This window comes from Azolla caroliniana, unplaced genomic scaffold (assembly GCF_043228905.1).
Source record: "Azolla caroliniana isolate FFs.n. ecotype wild unplaced genomic scaffold, voAzoCaro1.0.p SCAF_4, whole genome shotgun sequence".
Classification (NCBI taxonomy): Eukaryota; Viridiplantae; Streptophyta; class Polypodiopsida; order Salviniales; family Salviniaceae; genus Azolla; species Azolla caroliniana.
In genome coordinates, this window is record NW_028230439.1 from 1,800,709 (window position 1) to 1,818,811 (window position 18,103).

The 18,103-nt window shown below is 46.0% G+C and overlaps 1 long non-coding RNA gene across 1 annotated transcript in view; it reads right to left on the reverse strand.

Moving 5' to 3' along the window:
- LOC147864723 (uncharacterized) overlaps window positions 1-18,103 on the reverse strand; it is a 90,065-nt gene that overhangs the window by 63,584 nt on the left and 8,378 nt on the right. Inside the window, exon 3 of the long non-coding RNA XR_015529715.1 lies at window positions 10,708-10,771. This is a non-coding gene — a long non-coding RNA (uncharacterized LOC147864723). The remainder of the gene's footprint in view (window positions 1-10,707; window positions 10,772-18,103) is intronic.

Sequence of the window (18,103 nt, forward strand, 5' to 3'; positions counted from 1 at the left end):
TCCCTTATGTACCTGATGGTCGCGACACGGCCTGATATTTCTCACGCCGTAGGAGTCGTTAGCAGATTTATGCACAATCCTGGCCGATCGCATTGGAACGCAGTCAAGCATGTGTTCAGATATCTGGCTGGCACAAAAGACCACGGCATTCTTTTCGGTCCGAACCGAACCTCAGGCGTAGTCGGTTACACCGACTCGGACTTCGCCGGCTGTATAGACAGTCGGAAATCAACAACCGGATACTGCTTCAAATTCGGCAATGGAGCAATCTCGTGGAAGTCGAAACTTCAGGAGTGCACAGCGACCTCAACGACCGAAGCAGAATATGTAGCTGCGTCCGACGCAGCAAAAGAAGCTTTGTGGCTCGGTCGGCTGGCGCACACGTTTCGACAAGTCGACCATGACTCAGCTCCAGTTGTCTACAGCGACAGTCAAGGTGTTGTTGCCCTGTCGAAAAATCCGGTTCACCACAACGCCTCCAAACATATCGACGTTCGATATCACTTCGTTCGGGACTGCGTCATTTCAGGGAAAATCGGTCTAGAGAAAATATCCACAACCGACAATGTCGCAGATGGAATGACCAAGTGTCTTTCGGCAGACCGTTTTCGGTCTCTTCGGCATCAGATGGGCGTAACGACAAACCAGTCCGGTTAGAGCCGGACACAGAGCAGGATGGTTCCCGACAACCGACATCAGTTCCTTAATGATCGGCTTCAACTGTTCCGACCCGACCAGTTCGGTCTTCTGCTTTCGGACCCTGCCGACTCGAACAAAGCTGAGATGTCCGAGAACCCAAGTCTATACCTGTAATCTTAGATAACCCATGTATACGCCCATTACGGGGGAGTGTCGAATACATGTGTATAATGGACGTATTCACACTATCCCGTTTTGGCCATTTATGTAATTAGCATAAAGGGTAGTTGCCCTAAGTCAGTCACTATATATAGTGACCTTGTAACCTTTTTGTAAGGTTGGGTGTTGTATTATTACTTTGTGGAATAAGAAGTCTTTTGTGCCTCTCTCTCTCTCTCTCTCTCTGTGCACGACCTACAATCTGTCATACGCAGGTAATCAGCACGAATCGAATGCTTCTTGATCTTCCGCATTGACGACATTGTCTCCAACACATACCCTCGTCCATTGTTTGGCATTGCCTGTGTCGTACTCCGGTTCATTCCACGCATTGTCGGCCCCTTTCCCTGCCAGATCGTGCATCGCGGCTCATCCGCATACCAATGTCCTCCGCATCCGAGGAACACCCCGTAGTAGCCCGATTGGCCCTTCCCGTTTTCGTGTTGCTGCAACAGGTCTTGAGTCTTCCGCTTGCCGTCGTCCCCACGCCCCCACCAGCTTGTCACCCGGGCTTGCCGTGTCAGTCTTCACTACTTCGACGGAGCTACTGAGATTTACGAAACGAGTGTGGAGGATCCTCCTCCGGCCTCTATTGCCATCCCCTGACTCCGACCCTGTGTAGTCCACTATGTACCCGTCCTCTCGTTCCCGGCACCTCCCTTGTGCTGTCTTCCGCTTCCTTTGTTCGGCACCGGCCGTGCCGAACACCGTCCCGTAGTCACGCCTCGATCCGGCCCATGATGGCCACTTGCAAGACTCTTGTTCCGTCCCAGGTGTGCCTTTCCGGCCCGACACACCTCCCTGTGTTTGCCCCTATTGGCTCCTTCCGTAACCGGCCTGTAAGGGTTTCGCACTTCGTCCGCCCCCGTCTTACCGACTCCCGATCTGCTATCTCGTGTCGTCGGGTCCCGTTCCCTGTCGCCACCGTCCTTCTCCCTAGGTCTCACGCCGACTCCCGTTAGCCGGCTGCCGGAGTCTCCGGATCGGTGTGAGGGTCCCATAGGACCGAACTCCGTTTCTCTGCTTGCCGAAATTCGGGTGTTTTCTGTCGGAGTCCTTCGCGACTCTCCTCGTGTCTTCCGCGTTGCCGGGTCCCGCCTTCGTGTTGCCGGGTCCCGTTTCCCGCCGCCACCAACCTTCTCTCTCGGTCTCATGTTGCCATGTTGGCCGAACTGCCGGAGTCTCTGGTTCGGTGTGGGGATCCCGTAGGACCGGACTTCCTTATGCCTACTGACCTTGCCGGAAGATCTAAGATGGTCCGTAGCCGCCTCGCCGGCCTCAAACCTCCTTGCCGTTCGTCGCTTCCTGTCGTCTGATAACGTTCATCTGCCGCCACCGATCTCTCCTATAGGACTCACGGCCGACCGCCGGATTGGTGTGAGGATCTTCGTGGGACCACCCATTCGTAGCCCTTTGCCTTCGTCCCCTCACTACCACCAATCGTCACTCTAGGTCTCACGCCGGCTCTCGGGCCGACCACCGGAGTCTCCTGATCCGGTGTGAAGGATCCTCCTCGGGCTCGCCGTATCCTTGACCCTTATCCCGGGTCTTCCTTCTTTCGCAAGTCGAGAGGGTGGCTCGCTCCACACCCTCTCCTGTGGTACCGACGTACCGTGTTCCCGGCCTCTTCGTAGGCCTGCTCTCTTCCTCCCTCCCGAAATGGTTTTCCGGAAGTCCGCTCCGCTCGGTTCTCGTCCAGGTCCGTCCGTCATTCTCGGGATTGCCGGGTCCCATTCTCCTATCGCCACTGATCTCTCCTATAAGACTCACGCCGGCACTTGGGCCGACAGCCGGATCAGTGTAAGGAACTCCGTAGGACCGGCCTTCATTCTCCTGTACTTCTGCCGAACTCGTCGTCGCTCTCCTTGCTGCTTTCCCGCCTCAATCTTCCTTCTCTTTGGTCTTACGTTGCCACGTCGGCGGAACAGCCGAAGTCTCCGTATAGGATGTGGCGTAGCTGATTTCTCAACGTCTTTCGGCAACTCGTCCGGGCCACCGCCCCTTTTAGTGGTGTCGGTGGATAGCATCCGCTCCGTGAACAATCAAGCGCCACCTGAGCTTGATTCTCCAATGTCCGGAGTTTCGGCTCCGATGCCTACCTTGCCAGACTCGTTCCAAACCTTTGATCACCTTCCTTCCAATTCCCGACCTTCGCCCGATCGGTCTTTCTCCCCATGTAAAAGAGGGCGGCTCGTCCCGCACCCTCTCCCGTATCGGCACCTTTATGCCGAATTCGGCCCCGACCGAACAATCCACGACCGGATTACGCTCCACCCGTATCGGAGCATCGCGCAGTTCGGTCCCCGGTCGGGTCGTTCCTTGGTCTCTTCGTCGACCTTGTCACTGGCCATCTCCCATCCATCTTCGTTGGCATCGTGCCAGGACTCCTCGGTACCGCCATCCATCTCCTCGGTCTTACATGGGCATATGGGCCCGAATGCCGAGATCTCCGGAATCGGGTCCAGGGGCTTTCGTCCGCTCCTTCCCCGTATCGTCTCGCCGGTGATTCTTGGTCTCTCGCTGCCGCCTTCCTCCGCTTGGGAATCACGTGGGCACTTGGGCCCGACTACCATTGTCTCGGGAGCAAGTGTGGGAAGGCTCAAAGAATCGCTCGTCCCGTTTACGCCCTTGTCCGTAGCCACCGGCTCTTCATGGTCGGCGGTCGTCTCCTTACTGATCGCGTAAGCCCCGCCTGGGCTTGCTTCTCCGATGTCCGAGGTTTCGGGCTGACATGCCCGAAACTGTTGGTCCCAACGTTCCAATCCCGCGAGAGGTATCTCGCCCTCCTCCTTAGCCGTTCTATCTCCGCAAGACGAGAGGGCGTTTTGTTCCGCAGCCTCTCCTGTGGTACCGTGGTACCGATCTTCCGCCATCGCGCGGGGCAAGTCCGTCTCCTCAGTCTTGGCTTGCGGCCTCAATCTTTCCTCTTCCTCGAGCATCGCCTCGAGAGCTGCGTACGCCTCCGCAATCCTGGCCCCAACGCCGACCCTTGCCGAATCTCTTTGTCGTTCGGCCTCTTCCCGCTGTGATGGCACGCCGTCGCGCCCCTTCCTCTTAGCCTTCTCGGCTCGCTCGTTATCTAGCCGTTGGCACATCCTTCCGACCTTCGACCAGTCCTTCGTAAGCCCATTCTCTCCGTCGTTCTCTTTGAGCTCAATCCCGATGGCCTCCCGTTCCGCTCGGTCGATCGACCTGACGAACAATAGGACTTTGTCCGCCCCCACCAAACCTTGTTCCCGCTCCGGAAGCCGAGCAAGCCGTCACTCGAACTCTTGGAACGCCTTCGTTGCACCCCGGTGGGTTTTTGCCGATGCTACCCACTGGTTGAAGTCGTGCCGTCCCCGGCTCTTCCGCCGTCCTCCATATGCCTGCAGGAGCGCCTCTTCAAAGGCCTCCCATGAACTATGAGCTTCTCGGAGCTCCTTCACCTCCGCGTGCATACGAACGGCGACAACCCGACAGAAGAACTCCAGCCTAACCGCTTCGTCCACGTCTCGCTCCTCCATTTCCACGTTGTAGGCTTCCAAGTAAGATGGGACTTTGTCCCCGTTGAAACGGCCGACTCTTTCGACCACTCGCTCAACCGCTTGTTGCGCTGCTTCTCGCCTCATCACCACTCGTGTCGACTCCAACACCACTTCGGCCACCATCTCCGCGAGGTCGTCGTCATCCGATCCCAACCTCCCTTGCCGCCCTTCACGCAAATATGTCGCGTTGTTACGCGCGTGCGTGTAGAAAGGCGGGACCATGGGGGTCCTGGACTAGGGAGTGACGGAGCGCAGGAAGTCGTGCTTCACCCTCTCCGGGGCACCCCAGGAGCACACCGGAAGCAACCGAATGAGAGAGAGAAAGAGAGGGAGACAGAGAGGGAGCGCGCACTTGACGCCGACTCACACACACACACACACATGCCGACCCGACTCACGCCCTTATGTGTAGGAACGCAGGAAAGGGGAAGCACCCGACACCAACAGAGACACACATATACACAGACAAACGCAAATGTATGTATTACAAGGGAAAGAATACAACCCCCGGCTTCGAGCAAGACCAACCTAGGGTAGGTTACAACAGCAGTCTGCAGTCAAGCCACCGTCCGGGGAGCTCTCGGGCTCGTCACGTAGAGCGGGGTCTTGCACAGGAGACCGAACAGGAACAACCCTCCACAGTCCACCCACACCGCGAAGAAGAGGAAGAAGAAGTAGAAGAACTAACCCTAAATCTAACGGTATACCCTCTAACACAAAATGGGCAACCCCTCTACAAGGGACCATCCCTTCCTTTTATAGAACAAGGAGAGGGATGCGTTACAATGTGGGATAAATCCCGATTTACATAGGATTCTTCGTCTCGACTTGACTCCTATTATTCACACAATTACATGAGGGTGAGTGCACATGGTGCACCCCGCCGATGTAGCCAATATTTCCCGGTTTCCGCCTCTGGACGAAATTCTTCACGACACCGTTTCTCATTGCAGGCTGGTCCGGAGTTGGGACGAAGCTTCTGGTTCCGGTTCAATGGTGTGGAGACAAGTCGGCATTCTGTCATGCCGAACTTGTACAGCATATTCAAGACATAATGTCGTTGTGAGAGTAATATGTCGTAGGGGGTTCGGATCACCTAGATCCCAAGAAAATAATGAAGGTCCCCTAGGTTCTTCATCTCAAATGCGTCCAACAATAGGGACTTGACACGGTTGATTTCTAGAACACCTGGTCTGGTGATGACTAAATCATCAACATACAGCAGTATACATACCAGACCAGCTAAGCCTTGCCGGATGAACAATGAAGAGTCCGATTTGGAGGCCACAAACCCCATCTTACGCAACCGATGCATGATCTTTGCATTCCAAGCTCGAGGGCCTTACTTCAGGCCGTACAACGACTTCTTCAGCCGGCATATCGCCGACTTGTTCATCTCCGATTGAAAACCGAGAGGTTGAGTCATAAAGACTTCTTCTTCAAGATCACCTTGAAGAAATTCATTCTTCACATCCATCTGATGAAGATGCCACCCCCTTGCCGCAGCAACCGCTAGCACCACACGAACCGTCGTCATCTTCACTACCGGAGTGAAGGTCTCGTCGTAGTCGATTCCGTGGGTTTGCGCGTTGTCGTGAAGATTTTCTTCCACGAGCGGAAACCCGAGCAACGAGAGCCAAAGAGCGATGTGCAACATTGCACACGTACATAATGTATTTGTAATAATAATAGGGGAAAAGGGTATGGTGCTAGAAATGCCCCATAAGATCCCTAAGGTATAAAGGCGATGTGGTCTTGTGCGCACATCCACGCGAGAGAGAGAGAGAGGTACTATGCGGTACATAGGTACCTAGTTGTTTGTGAGGAGGTGGGAGTTAAGGGGCCATCAATCTCACCCTCCCCCAAATCAAGGCAAATATCCCCTTTGAATGAAAGGGGATATTTTAGTCTCGTTTTTGTAAACTGTCTTCCCTCCTTGTGCTATAAAAGGAGAGGGAAGGCACCATTGTGAGGGTTGCCTATTTTGAGTGTGCGAGGTATACCACATAGGTCGAGCGTTAGGGTTAGGGTTAGGGTTTCTTTGTCTTTTCTTCATCTTCGTCGGTTAGGGTTTCGAGTAGTTTTGGTGCAGCCTACGCAGCCACCGTTTTGTAATCGTTCATTTCGTTTTAATACATCTTGTTGATCATCTTGTCTCCATCTTCCTCTTGTTCGATCTAATCTCTTGTTCATTCTTCTTCTTCTTGAGTAAAGCTTCCATTCCGTGTCTGATTCCTTCTCCTCTACTCCTTAGTCCAAGACCCTCGTGGTCCCGCCCTTCTCCACGCACGCGCGTAGCAACGCGACAGCGTATCCCTTCGCCACTAATCAGGCTTTATACCGGTTAACAGAACCGTCGGCATTGTACTTTACCTTGTATATCCACTTGCATCCGATCGGTTTACAGTGACGAGGAGGGTCAACCAGGTCCCATGTCTTGTTGACATCAAGTGCCCGCATTTCTTCTTCCATAGCGTCACGCAAATTTGCGTCTTTGGCCGCTTCTGTGTAGCTCTCCGGTTCACGCACTTTCGCCACCTTAGTCATGTACGCATAATGATGCACCATATACTCATTGTACCCGTACCGCTTGACGGGATCCTTCTGGCGGGTGGACCGACGTAACTCACTGTTACCCAGTTCGAGGCCCTTCTTGGCCGGTTCGGTCTTCGTTGCCGAAGGTCCGCCTTTCTCCTTGCCGGAGTCGGATGCACACTGATCTGACTCATCGTTGCCGGTTTCAAATTCCGGCATCTTCTTCTTCCCCTTCTCTGTGCGCGTGAACCGTCGCCTCGGTTCCTTGCGCGGGGAGTGCACGGCAGAGTTTCCACTACTCGTCAGTTCCTCATCGGACTGGTCAGATTGACTCAGTCTCTCGTTTGGCCCACTGAACCGGAACGATTTTGGACTCTCATCCTGAGTCCACGCTTCATCATCCTCTACCTTGGCTGGTTCAGGCTCAGTAGCCTCATCCACCGGCACCAGGTCGGATTCGGAAGTCGGAGCCCGTAAAGAGTACCACGATGCCGATTCATCGAACTTGACATCTCAACTAACTCGGACCTGCTTTGTCCGGGGGTTATAACACATATAACCCTTCTGCTCTTGAGCATAGCCGATTAGGATGCATTTTTCCGATTTTGCATCCAGCTTCCTCCGCTTCTCTTCCGGTACATGCACATATGCAATGCTACCAAAGATCTTAAGGTGTCTCAAATTCGGCTTGCACCCGAAATCCAGCTCGTGAGCTGACACCTTGTCACCGATCCAGTTCTAGATGTAGACTACTATTCGGATTGCCTCCCCCCAGTAGAATTTGGGCATGCTCTTCTCCTCCAGCATTGCCCTTGCCGCATCAATAAGTGACCGGTTCTTCCTTTCGGCAACATTGTTCTGTTGCGGTGTGTATCTGCAGTTGAACTCTCGCTGAATTCCCTTTTGCTGCAGATAACTGTTGAATTGGCCGGAAAAGTACTCTTTTCTGCCATCCGACCGCAGGCATTTGATCTTCCTCTCCGATTCCCGTTCCACCATGCTTTGGAGACTCCGGAAATTCTTGAAGACTTCACTCTTCCACTCAATGAGGTAGATCCATGTGTGCCGCGTATAGTCGTCGATGAAGGAGACGAAATATTGACTCCCACCAAGACTAACATTCTGTGCCGGTCCCCACACATCCGAATGGATAAGGTCGAGCTTGTGTTGACGTCATTGCTGTCCTTTTGTCCTTTTGCAAACAGAGCGGTGCCGACGTCATTGGTGTCGAGGATAAACATTCTCCCGTCTCTGCGCCCTTGCGCAATAATTTGGCCCTCTTCCTCGATGAAGCACCCGAGGTGCGTAAACCGCACCTACATCCCCTAGTCGACGATCTATCCGACCGACACCAGGTTCTTCGTGATTGTCGGAACGTGTAATACGTTCATCAGCTTCCCCTTCTGTCTGACGTTGCTCAAAGGGACTTCTCCGACATGCACAATTGGGTGAGGAGTGTCATCTTCGGTTTCGACTACTCCTGGTTGATCCGGTTTCTCCAAAAAGGAGAACCACTCTTTGTGGTTCGTCATGTGGTTCGATGCACCGGAATCAACATACCACACTTCCTCCGATTTGGAAGTGGTCTTCTTCATCGAGTTCGCCTCGTGCTTCATCACCAAGACTGGCCCGTTACCGTTCTTGGATCCTCCCGATCCCTTCGCGTAGTGCGAGCTTTGCCGGCCATCCTTGCCGGCCTTGCCGGATCCGTATTTGTCCGAATCGGCGCGTTTTCTCTAGCACTCGCTCTCTCTGTGACCCTTTTTGCCACAGTACCAGCATTCCGTTGCAGTCTTCTCTTGCCATCTTCCGGTGCCACCATTACTCCCCCTACTCTCGGAGGGTCCGGAACTACTGTCGACACGTTCTCTGTGCCTTTGTTCCTAGTCTTGCCGACCGCTTCCATTGCGTGCCGACCCGCCTCGTCCACCACGCCCACGGGACCGATCCGCTTCCGTGTACAGCATCTGGCTGTCAATGGGTGCGCTAGTTGACGCACCGGCGTTGTTCTCCTCTACAAGGAGCATCGACTGTAAGTCGAAAAATGACGGCGTATTCTCCCTTGTACACACCGCCGTTCGGAACACTCTGAACTTAGATGCCAGGCCTCCAAGACAAACCTGTACCATCTCGTCTTCCTCTACGGTAACGTTGATAGAGGCAAGCGAGTCACAGATCTCTTTGATCCGGGCCGTGTAATCCGCCACCGACATGTCCTTCTATCGGACATTGCTCAACTCCTATCAGAGTTGTAGCTTCCGGGTTGTAGTGCTCGCAGCGAAAACCTTCTTCAGGTTCCCCCAAGCCTCCTTCGGCGTCTTGGCGTCTCTGATGTGGCTAAGCAACTGGTCTCCGACACTGGACGCGAAGCAGTACATCACTCTACTTGCTGATTGTTCCCACACTAGGAAGTCCTTATGTGCCGCATCAGGTGCTGTTTCATTGGCTCCTTCGACGAAACTCCAGTAGCCATGCCCAAGCATGTACTAGTGCATCTTATATGACCAAGATGCATAGTTGGATCTGTCGAGTTTCTCCACAGGGAGCGAGCTAGCCATACCTCTATCCATCACTTCTCTGTCTGTTGTTTTACGACCTGTTAGGGTTTGCTTTCAAGCGTTTGTCGTTGTAGAGGAGGTTCTCAACCCTCGCGCTTTGATACCATGTAAATGATTACTTGTGGAAGCGTTAGAAAATAGAGAAGGAAGGGAATACACAGAGTACACGGGAGAGACAAAGAGAGCAGAACTTCAAGTCTATATTCAAAAACAATAAAAACACCCTATACATACAACTATGCTCAGTAGCATTATTTATACAAGTCCTCGTGGGACTGACAGAAGTACCACGTACTTCAATGCTCACACGAGCATCTGACACTTGCTACGAGACTATAATTGCCTAGTAGTCTACACTAATACTAGGCTTCCGGTTACTGATTGGATCCGGCTAACCGGCTCCCTGGCTCACTGGCTCTGTTGCTTGTCGGCTCGGTTGCTCACAGCTTACCAATCCGTCTCACTTGCCGGCTCAGGCTTATTCAGCCGATCCGGCTCCAGTTGAGCTTGCCGCTCAACAAGGGAAAGCAAAATGATAGAAAGGGGAACCTAGAATCGAAACCCTAAAACAAAATAGGGAGAATAAGTAAAACCTTAACGGTCTACCTCAAAATGACAAAATGGCGACCCCCTCACCCCCTTTTATAGTGGAAAAGGGTGATGCTTATTATAAACAGAGAGGCCAAATATTACTCTCTTTTCGAAGAAGAATATTTGCCTTAATCTTAGGAAGAGAGATTGGTGGGGCCTTAACTCCCTCTCCTCTCATTTTCCCTCACACAATAATGATCAAAGTATCTCCAAATATATATACCTAACGTATATTTTCCTATTCGGATTTTGGTCATTTGAAATAGATCAAGATACTAGAGATTGGGAAGTTCCCCCTGGTGTCAAACGGTTTACATACAAAGAGATTATGAAAGCAACAAAATCATTCAACAAGGATTGTGAGATAGGAGAAGGTGGTTTTGGAAAAGTCTATTTCGCACAACTTGATGATAATCAACAAGTTGCAATAAAGAGGGCCTCCGGTGTAAGTTTTCAAGGTATAAAAGAGTTTCGGAATGAAATTATGTTACTTAGTCGGTTACACCATCGCCATCTTGTTCAGCTTGAAGGATTTTGTGATGATAAAGATGAGCAGGTATATATTGTTGTGTATGATGCCTCTAGGATCTTGTTAATATCTAAATATCGTAGACCTTGAGTTAACATTACAAATTTACGTATTTGTTTTCAATGTGGACTTCGTTGTAGATCCTCGTCTACGAATTTATGAAACATGGAAATCTGCATCGCCACCTCTTTGGTAACAACACCTAACTTTGCAATTATATTTAAAAATGAAAAGCAATTTCTGAAGTATAACATACCCTTGAATTGGACCTTTTATAATGATTATATTTACCATTAATGCATCTTTGTTGGTGCTAAGCATGATTGCATGTGACAGGTAAGGATGTTGTGATTGACAATAGATGTCAGAAACAAAAAGAAACTCAATTCTCCTTAATATCTTATACTTCTACATCCGCAAAAGAGAGGAACTTTGCTTCCTCTCTAGATGATCTATGCTTAGTCAAGATAGAATATGACCACAAAATAATAATAATAATAAATTTATTTGAGATATCCATACTTTGTGTCTACTAATGGGTAAGTCTTCATTGACGCAAAGCGTATATAAATACTTAGTTATGCGTGCACATAACATTGAAATTCCAAATAAGAGAATATATATCCTTGAAAAAATTTATTTATTCATGCATGTATGTGACGTATGTTTGTATCCTTGGACATTATGGATCTAGAATCCTCTCGTTATCCATAGAGATTTGAAGCCTAGCAACATTCTACTCGATGAAAATATGATCGCCAAAGTATCAGATTTCGGCATATCTATGGCAAATCCTGAAGTGGATACACATGTATCAACAAGACCAACAGGCATTGTTGGGTAAGCATAGCTTTTGGCTTCAATACAAAGAGAGACTTAATGGGAATGCCATTTTAATTATTACCTTACAGATATTTGGATCAAGAGTATTTCCTACGCCGCCAATTAACTACTACAAGTGATGTGTATGGCTATGAAGTTGTATTACTTGAGTTGCTCACAGGTCAACTTGCCATTGATCACAAGCGTCTTGAGGATTATAACCTTGTTGGTTGGGTAATTAGCTTATCTTTCAAACTTTCCTTTGATTTTGAAGTTATTTAAGGATGTTTCCAAAAATTGCTAATCAATTTGTTTGGTGTAAAAAAATCGAAATAATAGATGACAAATGCATAAAATTCCATGACATTACACATTGCTGCTTATGCTACTATGAGCATACTCATGAACTACGATGTGAATTAAGGTTTAGGAAGAGTTCAAACAAAAGATACAACATGATTTTCAGTCTAAAACAACACTCCAGTGAATTAAATTACTTTTAGAATGTCATGCTATTTGTAAAACTGGTAAAGATGGGGTAAAGATCTTAATGTCTTAACATATAAATCAAATATATACAATTAGTGATAAACTAAGACATAAATAACACACATAAAAGTCTTACCAATGATGAAAGCAAAGGTTTTATATAAGTCCCTTCAATGTTGATCAGGTAAACAGAAAGCTCAAATGGAACGAAAATGTGAGGCCTATAATTGATCCGAGACTTGGAACAAACTATCCTATTGATGAATACAAACAAGTGATAGAGATTGCAATACAATGCACAACATATGAGAGAAATGAAAGACCAAAAATGCAAGTGAGGATATATATACACACATGCATTTGGATATATGTAGATACACAAGTTTAGATGCATGCATTGATGCAGACAAAGACAATTTGGACACACATGCATGCATACTTGCATCCATCCATACACACATACATAAAACCATAGATATATATGTACAGACATACATACATACACACATAAATATACACATAGTACATGCATGCATGCATAATTGCATACATCCATCCCTCCATCCATACACACATACATACACCCATAGATACATACACACACACAGGCCAAGGAAGAATGGGCTAATTTAGGAATGGACCTATATTTGGGAGTTTCATTGATGCCACGTTGTGTCAGCAAGTTTGGAGCAGATCTTGAACATGCTACAACCTCCTCCTGAGCACATGATGGTAGTACCTCCTCCACCAAACCACAAACAGCTTGAATGACATCAAAATAACTTATGTATCGGCAGTGGAACCACGTTGATTTCAATGGACATGCATGCAACATACAATATATACTAAATATGTACACATATTTATTTATGCTTATGCATGTAAGGTAATAAAGAATGAGGGTTGATTTTGTTTGCTCTACACCAAGACATAAGATCTTGAAAGGCATTTTATCATAATAAATGTTAGTTCGAGTGTTCTTGAGGTGGATGTGGATCATCAAGTCTGTTCAAGTTCATGACATATTTTTATGTTTTTTTTCGATCTTTCGTGGTTCTTGCTGATCATACATTCGAGTAAGTCCTACTTTGTGCAATCTTTTGGATTTGATGGCTTAATTTACTTCTCGAGGTTTGAATATATCATTCTAGACTTCCATGCTAGCATATGAATATTTGGGTTGATGTACATATTTTTCTATGTTGTGTAACGTGTTAGAGCTTCAACAAAAAAATATGATTTCCAAAATTGCTCTTTCTTGGTCCCTTAACCAAGTAATGAATGGTGAATAAAATTCCATGCAATTTATTAAGGATTGTTCCCTCATTTGTAATCTTGCAATTGCCACTTTATATTTTTCAAACTACTTGATTTCTAGTTTCGTTTTACATGACCCATAATCATCATCCAAAGGGTTACGGTCCAATTTGTGAGGGTTTTTATTTGAATCATTTATAAGACGACATGCCAAATACATACATATAGTTGAGAGACAAGCTCAACATGTGTTTGTATAAATGGAAGTGAGTGAAAGCACACATTATTGTAAATCGTGTGAACTATATAGTTACACAAGAAACTAGATTCAATATCCAGTTAGCCCCTCAAAGTTAGTGCAATCAATGAATAGTTAGATATTCTTATTGCTTTAAGGGGAGCTCCAAAACCAAGTGTACATCTGGATTAAAGTCCAATGCGTAATCACATTCAATATGCCGATTGAAGAAGTCTTTGTATGACTTGAAACAAAGGTCCAAGGGCGTGTAACTCAAAGATAATGCAATATCTCACTAAATTGGCTTCAACGTGTTGAAATTCGACAACTCATTATATGTTCAAAAAGGTGGACGAGGCCCGCTCTTTATCATCTTACTCACATAACGCCATTACATTATGAACCTACTGTCAAAATTCAAAATGGTCGAGTGTAAGCCCATCTTGACCTCTCTTGATCGCAACTTAAAGTTGCACAAAGCCTTTTGGTTCCCAGCCCTTGCTCTGTCTCACACTTTAAGGATCCTTGCGTCCTTTCCTCCTTCGCACCGCAATTACCAATCTTGATTGGGACAACCTCAATTCCCAACTCTTGCTTTTGGTTCTCTTGTGATTCTTTGCTCCAATCAGGATAGTGTCACGCTTCCTTGGCCTTGATCGAACATACTTTCATGGTCATTGCCTTCACCCGAACTTGGGACTCCAGCTGTTCTTCTTCTTCCTTGACTCCAACTTGGTTCACCCCTACTCGAGAAGAACCCCCCTCCTGCTTGGGACATTCCCGTGCTAAGTGTGCATCTCCACGGTTGAAGCAACCTAGCTCATGTTGGGACATGGTTTGCATGTTGCTTCTACCCAAGGTTTTAAATTGGGTGTCCCTAGCCCTCCTCTTCCTTGGCTCTTCATACTTAGCTTGGTCATATGTTCTCGATCTACGTCATCTCTCTATGGATTCTTCTTTGTGTTGGGCTGCCTCCCAATCAACAACCCACTCCGCTATTTCGACCGCTTCTTCTAATGTTTCCGGCTCCATTTTCGCCCGTTCTCTCTGCATCAACAGTCGTTCTCCATACAGGAAACCATGCAACCTATCAAAATCACTCATATTAGTAATTTAAACATTTAATTTCCTACACGTAAAAAACTCTTGAGTTAGATTTCTCCACTCATCTCTCAACTTAAATGGTTCATTAATGAAATACTCCCTTATCCTTTGCTTGAAATCCTCCCAATCTTCAAAGGGTTCCTTTGAGACTACCCGTGGGGATTGGGTGGTCCCAACCCAAGGTGACACCCTTTTTGGTATAGGGACTGGGACTAGGCCCCTTGGTGAGTTCCAGTTCAGTTAGTACAGGGCAGGGGAACTATATATATATTGTTGTGTATGATGCCTCTTAAGCTCTTGGTAATATATATCTTAAAGCTTGAGCTAACATTTAAAAATTACTAATTCCTTTTCAAGGTTGAGCTTGCTGTAGATCCTCGACTATGAATATATAAAACACTTGGATTTGCATCACTGCCTCTTTAGTGAAAACACCTAACTTGGCAATTATATTTAGACATGAAGACGAATTTCCGAATGTACAGCATACCCTTGAATTGGAACTTCTATACTGATTATAAATATCTTGCTAAAAAGTTGAAATTTCCGAACCAATGTGAAGGGTAACTTCCCGGTAATGCATCTTACTTGGTGCTAATCATGATGGCATGTGACTAGTAAGGATGCATGCATGGTCTTTGAACCGGTGTAGAACGCTTGAGATAGGGCTTGCTGTTGCTCAAGGCTCGGAATATCTACACACTTTCGCCAAAATTAACTCCTGTGTAGTATACATGTGAACGTCTTGAATGTTGCACAAGCACTATAAGACCTATTAGCCATATCTCGGGGCCTCCATTCTCTTACTCTCTCAAAGAATTGGAGGAGTAGGTGTGCTAGTATCGTGATTCTAGTCACTCCTCCATTCCAATATCCATTCCTAAGCTCCCATTTGCTCTTGTCTTGCCAATGTGTCCTCTGCTATGTAGACTTTGCTGCTGCCTTAGTGTTTGCAGTGTCTCCTTGACTTCTATAGCAAATTGACACCCCACATTGTGAACTATGTTTGCGCCCACCGCATCCTCAATCAATCAGCAACCAACAATCACAAAGACATATAACCATATGTAATGTAACAAGTTAAAATTGGCTATAACACACACTCACTCTTTTCCACTCATTGCATAACCAGTAATGAATCATATCATAAGGGGGTCAAATTTAGACGCCTGCAAACCTATACAAATATACATGCGTGCATGCAAGCCAACACACATACATACATACACATATATACATCCAAACACTCCATACACACATCCATACATACATACACTCATGCATACATACCATGTGTTGAGAAGACATACACCAGAATTCTTTTGGCAAACTTACTATTCAATGACATGGATATAGTCATAATATGTCCATCAAGCAAAGACACATTCGAAACAAGCACAAATGTCCATCATTCGAAACAGAGGAATCATGAGCTTTAGAAAGGGGATCACCATCCTAGAAACAAATATGGATGGAAGATCACTGAAAATAAGGTATATTATGCAAACCCTAACTGGAAAAGTTTGAGAATAAAACAAGCATAGCAAGTGAGTCTGACCCGTTCGTCAAAAGTGAACAATAACCCTAGAAAATGTTATTACTGATTTGGAAAGAAAAGAATTTGACCAAACCCTATCCAGAACCCTAGAATCAAAACCTTGGAATGCAAACCCAAAACCAAAAAACAGATGGAACTCTAAAATATAACGCATAACAAATAAATAACAAATGGGTTTGCATTGTTGGTTGAAATTCTAAGAGTTTGTACTGTTTAGACTCTAGAGTGAATATATTTCCTTTCTCAGAATAAATAAATACCACGTTAATAAGATCGAGTGTCAAAACTTTATGTCAAAAACCTCCAAAAACAATCCAACGTAAATATATCAGAACAAATCCAATGTCAACACAAGAGAATATACTTTCAAAATAATTCCATCAATACTTTTCCATCACATATTGTGACATTTTTTCAAAAGAACTATCAAGTTCTGTCATTGTTGACATACTAATGAGTTTAACGAACCCTATAGTGGGTTTGTGTTTCAACTTATGCTTAGCTTTTGATTTAGTTGTTGACACACTAATTAACAGACTAGGAATGGCCTTGTTTCTCAACATATATGTGTAAATCTTGATTTAGTTGTTGACATGCTTGTAATGAGTTTAAAGGACATGGAGTGGCCTCATTCCTTAACTCATGGTTTGGTTTTAAGGGATCTGTATTCTCAATTGTGTGGCACACATGAACCACGAGTCAAACTCATTTAGGGATTTAAATTTTAGTGGAAGGTTTGACCTTCCGAAAGAGGTTTTTTTCAATGCTTTCCCATATTTGGAGGAAGAAGATAATATGTATAGTACTTGCTAAAGAAATGCATGTGATAAGTATACAATGCACACTATTCACTCCATAGACTAGGTCATACCTTGGGAGGGTAATTTCGACACAATCTTGGAATATGTTAAAAACACATCACTTACGCGGAATTAGCCTACACCTTAATGCATTTACTACACTCTTGATTATGATGCAGTAGTATGATGTACCAACTTGGATGATTCAAATATGCACGCAACATGCTTATGGTCCTAGTGTTAATTATGGGTGGGACATGCCAAAGACATAAAATTGCAGTAGTTGGAGCAAGGAGTGTAGTCCTACTTTATGCATTATCCCATATAAAATACAAAATCAAAGCTTTTATAAAGGTTTGAATAATTAATATAATGTAAAGATGCCCCTTTCAAGATGCCAAAGCCTACACGAACAACATGTAGCTATTTTGGAGCATTTTAAACTCCAATGTGATATCTCATCAAGTTTGGAGAGTGACCAATTTTTTGTACAAGTGGCGACTAGTTAAGAACAAATGGATATCCCATTTTGCCTATGAAATATAGTTTCACATATTAATTGTCCGGGGCAATGAAAAAGATTTAACATTAGCAAGACAATTAACACCAAAAATTAGTCGAACACTAAACCCATTGCATTGACACAAATGATTGGGATGGCATATTGATCTCATGGTCCATGTACAATTTGCACATACGAAATTGAAGAGCGGACCAAAACTTGTATAAATCCGATTTGAATGTCAAATATGGTAGGTAGCATCTTATGTGCATTGAAGATTGTTTGCTAGTAGAAAAGGACACAATGTGGTGTTAAGTTTTTCACTCGTGTTGTATCTTTTCGTAGACTCTCCATCCTATATTTTCATGTCATTCATTCCATCTTCTTCTAGCAAGTGAGTGAGATCATGAAGAGTCACAGAAGAGCAATATAATAAGGCAATCGTGTACTTATTAACGTACATCACCATGATGAAGGGCCCGCAAAGACATTCGTTAAAAATAGATTCAATCAATCGCAACCATAAGGAAGAAAGAACATAAACAAATCGCTGGTGCCCAAGGAGACTCACGTGTTTGGGTCCGAACAATGTCTTTGTATTTTATAAACTCATGCCCATGCCCACTCCTAGGCCCTGTTTTCCCTACTGCCCCTAATACTCTGCTTTCACATGTTGTCACTTTGTCCTAAAACAATCAATGGTGGGATTTTGTTGACCCTGATGTTAGAATTAGA